The 9,268-nt window shown below is 46.9% G+C and overlaps 1 protein-coding gene across 1 annotated transcript in view; it reads left to right on the top strand.

The window, feature by feature from the left end:
* RPGRIP1 (RPGR interacting protein 1) overlaps positions 1 to 9,268 on the top strand; it is a 59,607-nt gene that overhangs the window by 10,905 nt on the left and 39,434 nt on the right. The gene's annotated exons all lie outside the window — the stretch shown is intronic.

Here is a 9,268-nt window from a genome sequence, read left to right as displayed (position 1 = left end):
TCTGAAATAACTGTTGCATTCTTGAAGGGTTGTAAGTTTCTTTTTTTATCCCTTTTCAAATGGGCAAATCACCTGCAGGTGTCAGGAAGCATACCACAAGGGTCTGGCCAATTTTGTGTAAGAAAAGTGGGAACTGGCAGCTTTGGAGATGCGGGGTGTGATTCTAGAGATTCATTATATCTGATTTTGACTCGGAAGTAGCAGTGAACACACAGAGAGAGATACTGGAGGGGGGTTCTTTGTCCTCACAGAGGGTTAGGCCTTTTGCCCGAACCATTTCCCCAATCTAATTGAAGCCCCCTCCTACATACCACAAGCTACCCATAAGGGGGAAATGTAGGCACACAATGAAGAACTGCAGAGTTGAAAAGACCCCAAGAGTCATCTAGTCCAGGCATAGGCAAACTCGGCCCTCCAGATGTTTTGGGACTACAACTCCCATCATCCCTAGCTAACAGGGCCAGTGGTCAGGGATGATGGGAGTTGTAGTCCGAAAACATCTGGAGGGCCGAGTTTGCCTATGCCTGATCTAGTCCATCTCCCTGCAATCCCATCTAAAGAAACCCTGACAGATCCAATCTCTGTTTAAAAACTTTCAACAAATTTCACCACCTTCCAAGGGTGTCACAGGCCAGCTTCACCTGATGAACAGCAGCTTGAAGAGGGAGAAGGTGGAGTGACTCCACCTGCAGCTTTCCAGGACTTAGAGGAGAAGGCACTGATGAGAACCGACTGGCTTCAGCCTTCTTAAGCAGAGCTTCCAGCAGCAATCAGGTCTTGGAAACAATGCTTGTCGTTCCTGGCCCTACCTTGGATTCTCTGACCCTTGGATTGTCTGACCATGCAGATTGCTGTTCGCCCAAACTTTGGAGTGGACCATACTTTGGATGCTGATGCTGCCTTCAGGCAAGTACACCTCCGAGACTCTTCTGTTTGGCTGCCCTCCTGCTCCACTGAGCTCTGCACATCAAGCCTCAGCAACAAAACTACGGTAGTGGGAGTCTGTCCCACTGCCAGACGGTCGGAGAGATTTTTCAGTTAATCAGAATCCCCTGTCTTGTAATATGAATCCATTGGTTCAGACCCAACAGCAGAAAGCAAGTTTCCTCCGTCCTCTGTGGGACAGCACTTCAAATATTTGTAGGTGGCTATCATACCACTCCTCTCGGTCCACTCTTCTGCAGCCTAAACTATACCTAACTCTCTCAACCGTTCCTCTTAAGTGGTTTCCTTTCCAGATATTTTGGCTTAACCAGACCAAGGACTCTGGCTGCTTGCTTGGTTAAGAGCTATGCTTGGCCTGTCCTTCAAAAGTAAGGTGCAGGGAGCATGTCATTTGTTGGATCAACATCTTAGCCAATGGTCAGAGATGATGGGAGTTGTAGACGAGCAACATCCCTCGAGGGCCAGAGGCCCCATCCCTGAACTATTCCGTGATGGCTTCTCCTCTACGTTCCCCTGCTATGGGGCAAAGAGGTTAGTTCTACATATCCCACAATGCATTGTTGCAGTTTATCACTGCTTTCTGATCCCGCTCCTCTCTCTTCTTTACCAAATGGTTTATGGCATTCTAACTTTCTTAATACAGTGGTACCTCAGGTTAAGTACTTAATTCGTTCCGGAGGTCTGTACTTAACCTGAAACTGTTCTTAACCTGAAGCACCACTTTAGCTAATGGGGCCTCCCGCTGCTGCCGCGCCGCCGGAGCACAATTTCTGTTCTCATCCTGAAGCAAAGTTCTTAACCTGAAGCACTATTTCTGGGTTAGCGGAGTCTGTAACCTGAAGTGTATGTAACTTGAAGCGTATGTAACCCGAGGTCCCACTGTACTGCAATTCCTTAAAAATTCCTGAGCCGTTAACAAATAAGAATATCAGACCAATAAAATGGATTTTCCTTTTGCCTGGCCTAGATATGCTTCAGATCATTCCTTTCCCCCAACCGACCGAATTTTTTTGTTGTTGGCTTTTGATCTGATTTCATCCTGAAGTGAATTCTGACCCATTGTTCCATATTTATTAATAAATATTTCCCCATATTTATTTCTTAATGTCCTGATAGACGCTGGGGATAGAACCTGGGACCTGCTGGTTGCCATTGAGTTACAACCAGGGCTTTCTTTTCCAGCTGGAACGCAAAAAAAAAAGCACTAGCTACAACCCTTCTTTGCAATGTGGGGCCTGCTGGAGGTTTTACTTTCTGGCCTTTTTGTGTCCTGATGCTGGCTTGCAGGGTGGGAAATGAAGTCATAGCCAATAGAGGAAGCTGTGACAGGGATTCCTTTTCTTTGCATGTTCCCTGCCCTACACAGATCTGCATTTGCAGGCCACTTCCCTGTTGAGGTTTGATCTCTGGTTCTTTAGAACAGCCTATTGTTCTTTTTTTTGGAAGAGGAAGAGAGGCTCAGCTGTGCAGGCAGCGACAGCTCCTCTGAACTCAAAAGGAAAAAGTAGACCCCATCTGCGCTATATGTTTAGCTCCTGGGAACTGCGGTTTCCAAGCGTTGGTGGTATAGTGGTTAACACAGCTGCTTTAAGAGTGCAGGTCAGTTCTGTGTCCAGGGCAGCTGTCTACCAGCTCCATCTGGTACGCAGGCTGAGACCCTATCTGCCTGTGGACTGTCTTGCCAGAGTGGTGCATGCTCTGGTTATCTCCCGCTTGGACTACTGCAATGCGCTCTATGTGGGGCTACCTTTGAAGGTGACCTAGAAACCACAACTAATCCAGAGTATGGCAGCTAGACTGGTGACTGGGAGGGCCGCCAAGACCATATAACTTTGGTCCTGAAAGACCTACATTGACTCGCAGTACGTTTCCGAGCACAATTCAAAATGTTGACGCTGACCTTTGAAGCCCTAAATAGCCTCAGCCCAGTATACCTGAAGGAGCGTCTCCAGCCCCATCGTTCAGCCATCATTCACTGAGTTCCAGCTCCGAGGGCCTTCTGGCGGTTCCCTCACTGCGAGAAGTGAAGTTATAGGGAACCAGGCAGAGGGCCTTCTCGGTAGTGGCACCTGCCCTGTGGAACGCCCTCCCATCAGATGTCAAGAAACCACTATCTGACTTTTAGAAGACATCTGAAGGCAGCCCTGTTTAGGGAAGTTTTTAATGTTTGATGTTTTCTCATGTTTTTAATATTCTGCTGGGAGCTGCCCAGAGTGGCTGGGAAAACGCAGCCAGATGGGCGGGGTATAAATAATACGTTATTATTATTAGTGTCATGCTAATAATGCCAAAAGTTGCAGGTTTGATCCCTGTATAGGACAGCTGCATATTCCTGCATTGTGGGGGGTTGGACCAGCTGATCCTCAGGGTCCCTTCCAATTCTACAATTCTATGAATGTTTTGGTTCAATGTGTCTTTAGGGTATACGGTTTTATTTACGTTTATGTACCACCTGCGCCAGTGGCGTAGCGTGGGTTATCAGCACCCGGGGCAAGGCAAGTAATTTGTGCCCCTTAACCCATGGATTTGCGCCCCCTAACCCGTGGATTTGCGCCCCCTAACCCTAACCCCCAGATGTTGTGCCCGGTGCGGCCAGCCCCCCTGCACCCCCCACGCTACGCCACTGACCTGCGCATAGGATGGAGGGGCTGTTTGCAATTAACACAGAGCTTGCTGACCGCATAACTGGCACAAAGAACCCTTGTTATCTCAGTTCGTGGAAGAAGGTGCTGTTTGGTCTCCAGACTACTCCTCGGTCCCAAAAAAACTCATCCTCATGCTCTGTCCTTGTATCTCATTACTCTTCCTATATTTAGTACTGTAGAAGTGTGGGTTTGTTTTAATACTTTTGTATCCCACCTTTCCGCCAGGGAGCTCAAGGTGCCATACATAATTCTCCTTCTCCCCATTTTATCCTCGAGACAACCATATGAGGTAGGTTAGGCGGAGAAAGGCAGTGATTGGTCAACAGTCGTCTAGTGAGCCTCACAGCTTAGTGGAGATTTGAACCCTGGTCTCCCAGGCCCTAGCGTGACACTCTAACCACTGTGCCACACTAGCTTTGCCAGTTTGTTCCATCTTTGTTTTTCTCATGACATCAACTGACTCCCTCCCATTCTGACAACCAACTTTTGTTTCCTTGCTTTCGCCCCTCTTTTTCCTTTGCTTCTTGGAGCAAGCAAGGAGCCATGTGACTGGTCAATGGCTCCCAACCACAAGAAAAACCAAGTGAAATGAATATCTCCAAAAGGGAGACTTTACAGCCTGCATCTTTGCATGATTCTTTTTGTAAGGAAACCCAGTTCTTTCCTTTCAGTCGTTCAGAACCCTTTTTCATCTTTATTTCACCGATTGAGACTTGTTTGCTGCAACGTGAAACTGTGAGCAGAACCTTTTTCTATTTGCTGAGCTAAGTGTCTGTGGTGTATTCTAGTGCAAGTATTTTTCTGGGGAACGTTTGTTTAAAAGTGGATGAGGGCAGATGGAAATCTAACCCAAGTTTTAATGTGCTTGGAACGATCGCCATATTGCTATCTCAGCTACGAGAGAGTAATGAATCTCTCTTCCAAACCTCTCTCCCCAGCAAAAGCAAGCAGGCTTTCGTCTCACAAACGGCAACCGGAGGTCCACACAGCCAGAAAAGTACAGCCTTCAAAATCAGCTTCTCCTTTTCGTGTACAGAAAAAGTAATCTCAAACCACAGCTTACAGCCACATCTGTGTTCGCTAAAACGAAAATTTCCACCAAACATCAGTCACATCTTGAACATCAAGGTGATATTTCAATTCCCAAGACTCAAGTAACCCCTTCCCAAACTCAAACCCACCCAAAGCTGAAATAAAAATCCTGCAAGCAGTTTCCGAGTGAAATGCACCAGAGTTAATTTGAAGCCACCAAATGAAAAGCTGCGTTCATAATTATTTTGTAATCAACAGCACAGCCCCAGTCTCAGCAGAGACAGTTCAGCAAAGGACAGGCATGAAGCCCACATAGACAGTGTTAATAGTCCTCAATTCAGAAGCTGCAAAATAAGGAGGACCATTTTGCAATCGCATGCATACACTCATTTATCAATGTTCCTCTTAGCCAAAATTAACTAGGGCCAAGTGAGACAAAGGCAGGCAAATAAATGAACACATTCATCGATGCCCCTCATAGACGTGAATTAATCCCGGCCTTCACCTCTCATAATCTGATTTAATCAGCCGTCTTCAAAGGGTTCAAAGCACTTTTTTCCCTTAAGCACTGATGTTCTGTTGCTTCGGATGGTGAGACAGGAAGGGAAGGAAGTATGTGAATCAGAGCATCCTTGGTAACTACCGTGGCAGCAGATGCTCCAAAAGGCATGATTTTTCAGTGCACCTTAGGGGAAATTAAAACAACAGCACAACATCAACATAGAAAGAGATGATAAAGCCGTGATCTCGTGGGAGCCGCAAGGTGACTCACGAGAGAGCATGGCTCATAAAAATGGGGTGTCCCGCTTAAATCAGGACAGTTGAGGGATATGTATATGGAGAACCTCTGGCCTGGGGGTCCAGTCTAGCCCTCCAGGTCTCTCTTTCTGGCCCTGGGAGGATCTCTTTAGGCCACACCCCTTTCTCAGCCCTTCACTGTACCCTCCTTGAGGGGTTTTTGCCTGGCTAGAACATACGTTGCTTCTCTCACTTTGGCTTCTAGCCCTGTCCAGTGGGATGGATCCCTACAGAAGGTTAACTGGAGGGAATGTGGTCCTCAGGTGGGAAAGGGTTGCCCATACCTGCTGTAAGGACACTCAGTATTACCCCCCCCCCCCCGGCCACAATATTGCAGGTGTTAATTGCTTGGCATGAGAGAAAGCAGCCTGCTAGAGAGGCTACCTGGTGAGTGCCTGACCCAGGTGAGATTTAAACAAGGAACTGCCTGGTCCCTGGATTTCTGTCTCCCCGAGGCAGTGGGACAGTTCAGACCAGGCCACCACCTTGCTGAAATTCCTGGAGGGGATCATACTTGCGCCACCTTGGGTCCCATGTTGGAAGGAAGTGTAATAAATGCATGAAAATAAATCCAAATCAAACAATACATGAGTAATAATGATAATAACATGCCCCCTATCTAACTGGCTTGCCCCAGCCACTCTGGGTGACTCCCAACACAACATTAAAAACACGATAAAACACCAAACGTTAAAAACTTTCCTAAACAGGGCTGCCTTCGGATGTCTTCTAAAAGTCAGATAGTTGTTTGTTTCCTTGACATCTGATGGGAGGGCGCCACTACCAAGAAGGCCCTTTGCCTTGTTTTCTGTAACTTAGCTCCTCGTAATGAGGGAACCGCCAGAAGGCCCTTGGTGCTGGATCTCAGTGTCCGGGCTGAACGATGGGGGTGAAGATGCTCGTTCAGGTATGCAAGTGGTCTCTCCCCTTTTGCTCTAACACCCCAAGTCTCTTTGCCCACCCTGGCTTGCTTTTCAAGTCTTCTGTGAGGTGGAAAGCGAGGGATTAATTGCTGCCATGTTAGCTAGGTGACCAGCAGCTTGCCCATCTCTCCATCCTTCTGTTGCCCAAAGTACCCTTTCTCCTCCTCCTCCTCTTTGACCCGTTAATGAGCTTAGGCAGGCTAGGATTACCAAAGGGATTTCGTCCTTCCCTTCTGGGCAGCGTCTGCCTAACATGACTCACCGAGAAACCGAAATACGGAACCATCGAGAAGACAGCCTCTTAAGTGGCGCAGAAGGCGAAAGCGAACTGGGGCAAAAGCGTCGGAGGGATTGGATAGAGCTCAAAGCCCCATCTCCATCTCGGCCTGTATAAGCGTGAGCTGGAATCTCATTAATTTCAATATCCGGAGAGGGAATTTAAAATCACAGCATGGTTTGGGGTGGGGAGCAGAGAGAAGGTGACAGACAACAGAAGAAATTCTGCCGTGGCAGGTTCATTCCTCTGCATCTTCAGGTGAAATCCTAGAGCAGGCACCCCCAAACTTGGCCCTCCAGATGTTTTGGGACTACAATTCCCATCATCCCTGACCACTGGTCCTGTTAGCTAGGGATGATGGAGTTGTAGTCCCAAAACATCTGGAGGGCCGAGTTTGGGGATGCCTGTCCTAGGGAGATGCTTCTAAGCAGGGGCAGGTGGACTTCAACCTTGCAAGATCTTATTTGGGCTTATTTTCCCCGAAAACCCTGAGGCTCATCAGCCACAACAAAGAGTGGCTGGGGCAACACAGTCAGATGGGTGGGGTATAAATAGTAAATATATCATCATCATCATCATTATAGAATAGGACATCTCTATTTTCATCGGAGAAGTGCTGGAGGGGGTATGTCTGTCTGTCTGTTTAACTAAGGGTACATTCAGATGTGGGAATATTGGGTTAGTTTTGCTAATTATACTGCTTCCACCCAGATTTCTAATGTTCCTTCCACACTGCAGGATGTGTTGTGTTACGTAATTGTGGCTTTTTGACAGGTATAGCAGCGCATCATGCTAAATTTCTTTCACACCAGTAGGTGTGGGGGTGGTGTAACAACAATAAAGGCCATTGGACGATGTCACTGCTCACCTACGCTTTTCACACATGCGTGTTTCTGTTCCGTCACGGTTCCCTCATGAAAATGGCAGGAAAATAGTGTTGGCCCAAATACTGCCCCAAATTTTGTCATTTCATTCCTACGATTTTTTTCCCAATTGAGGGGGCTGCAAATGGATTTTTTCCTGGAATCAGATAACACAGAACTGAATGCTAAATGCATGCAATATTCTCTTGGTTTTTCTGGAATGGACTTTGACATGAAGTGAAAGCTCCATATAATGTGGAAATTAAGCAGCAGGGAAGCGTCAGGGAATTGGAATACAGTGGTACCTCGGGTTAAGTACTTAATTCGTTCCGGAGGTCCATTCTTAACCTGAAACTGTTCTTAACCTGAAGCACTACTTTAGCTAATGGGGCCTCCTGCTGCTACCACACCGCCAGAGCCCGATTTCTGTTCTTATCCTGAAGCAAAATTATTAACCTGGGTTAGCAGAGTGTGTAACCTGAAGCGTATGTAACCTGAAGCGTATGTAACCTGAGGTAGCACTGTACTGTAAGCTGCCATGTGAAAGCAGACTACCTCAGGCTCATTAATTTCAGCTCACCTTCTCTGATTAGGGCAGAATTAGAGACACCCTCCATCTTTTTCTTCCCTTCAGAAACTGTTATCAGCCATTTATTGTCTACCTTTGCATATCTCCCATAAACAATGTAAATGTCTTTTGAGTTGTTCACAGCCTGCCATCAGCAATGCAAATGTTTCGTGTTATAACAAAGCGTGCGTGCACTTCTTGTGTGAAAATTTGCCCCCTTTCCATTCTTCCAGAGTCCTTCAAAAGGTTTGCATAGTCCAATGTGCCAGCCTAAATTTGCCCAACAAAAAGGATCATTTACCTAATTCCAGACAAGAAGCTACGCTAGCCTGGTGCACCAAAGCAGCAGAGCCTTTCTATCACCTGAGAGACTCACAGTGCAATCCTATACACCAGAGTTACATCCACAATGTGTGTTTAAAGCACTCTATTGCCTCTTTAAACAGTGATGGCTTCCCCCAAAAGAATTCTGGGAGCTGTAGCTTGAGAGTAGTTGGGAGACACCAATTCTTCTCACAGAGCTACAATTCCCAGAGTTCACTGGGAATTGAGATTGATACCACTCTATTCTACCTTGGTCAGACCACTACTGGAATACTATGTCCAGTTCTGGATGCCAAAATTTAAGAAGGATATTGACAAGCTGGAACGTGTGCAGAGGAGGGTGAACAAGATGATCAAGGGCCTGGAAACGATGCCTTATGAGGAGCGGTTGAGGGAGTTGGGTATGTTTAGCCTGGAGAAGAGGAGACCGAGAGGAGATATGATAGCCATCTTCCAATATCATAAAGGCTGTCACATGGAAGATGGGGCAAGCTTGTTTTCTTCTGCCAATGGCTTCAGGTTACAAGAAAGGAGTTTACAACTCAACATCAGAAATTTCTGACAGTAAGAGCTGTTTGACAGTGGAACAGACTCCCTCGGTAGGAGGTGAACTCCGGCGGATTTTAAGCAGAGGCTGGATGACCATCCTGTCCTGGATGCTTTCATTGAGATTCCTGCAGTACAAGGGGCTGGGCTGGATGACCCTCGGGGTCCCTTCCAACTCTACGATTCTATTATTGTGAAACTATTCTGGGAAGCATCTGTGAGTTGGGGGACGTGGAGGACGTTCAATGCTATTTGTTACGATGCCCTTTATATACACCCCCTAGACAACAATTCCTCGATTCCATCCTTTGCTCTCTTTCCAACCAAACTCCCCTTGAGCAAATCTC

The sequence above is a fragment of the Podarcis gaigeae genome (assembly GCF_964106915.1).
Source record: "Podarcis gaigeae genome assembly, chromosome: 13".
Classification (NCBI taxonomy): Eukaryota; Metazoa; Chordata; class Lepidosauria; order Squamata; family Lacertidae; genus Podarcis; species Podarcis gaigeae.
This window is presented reverse-complemented; position numbering and strand designations above follow the sequence as displayed.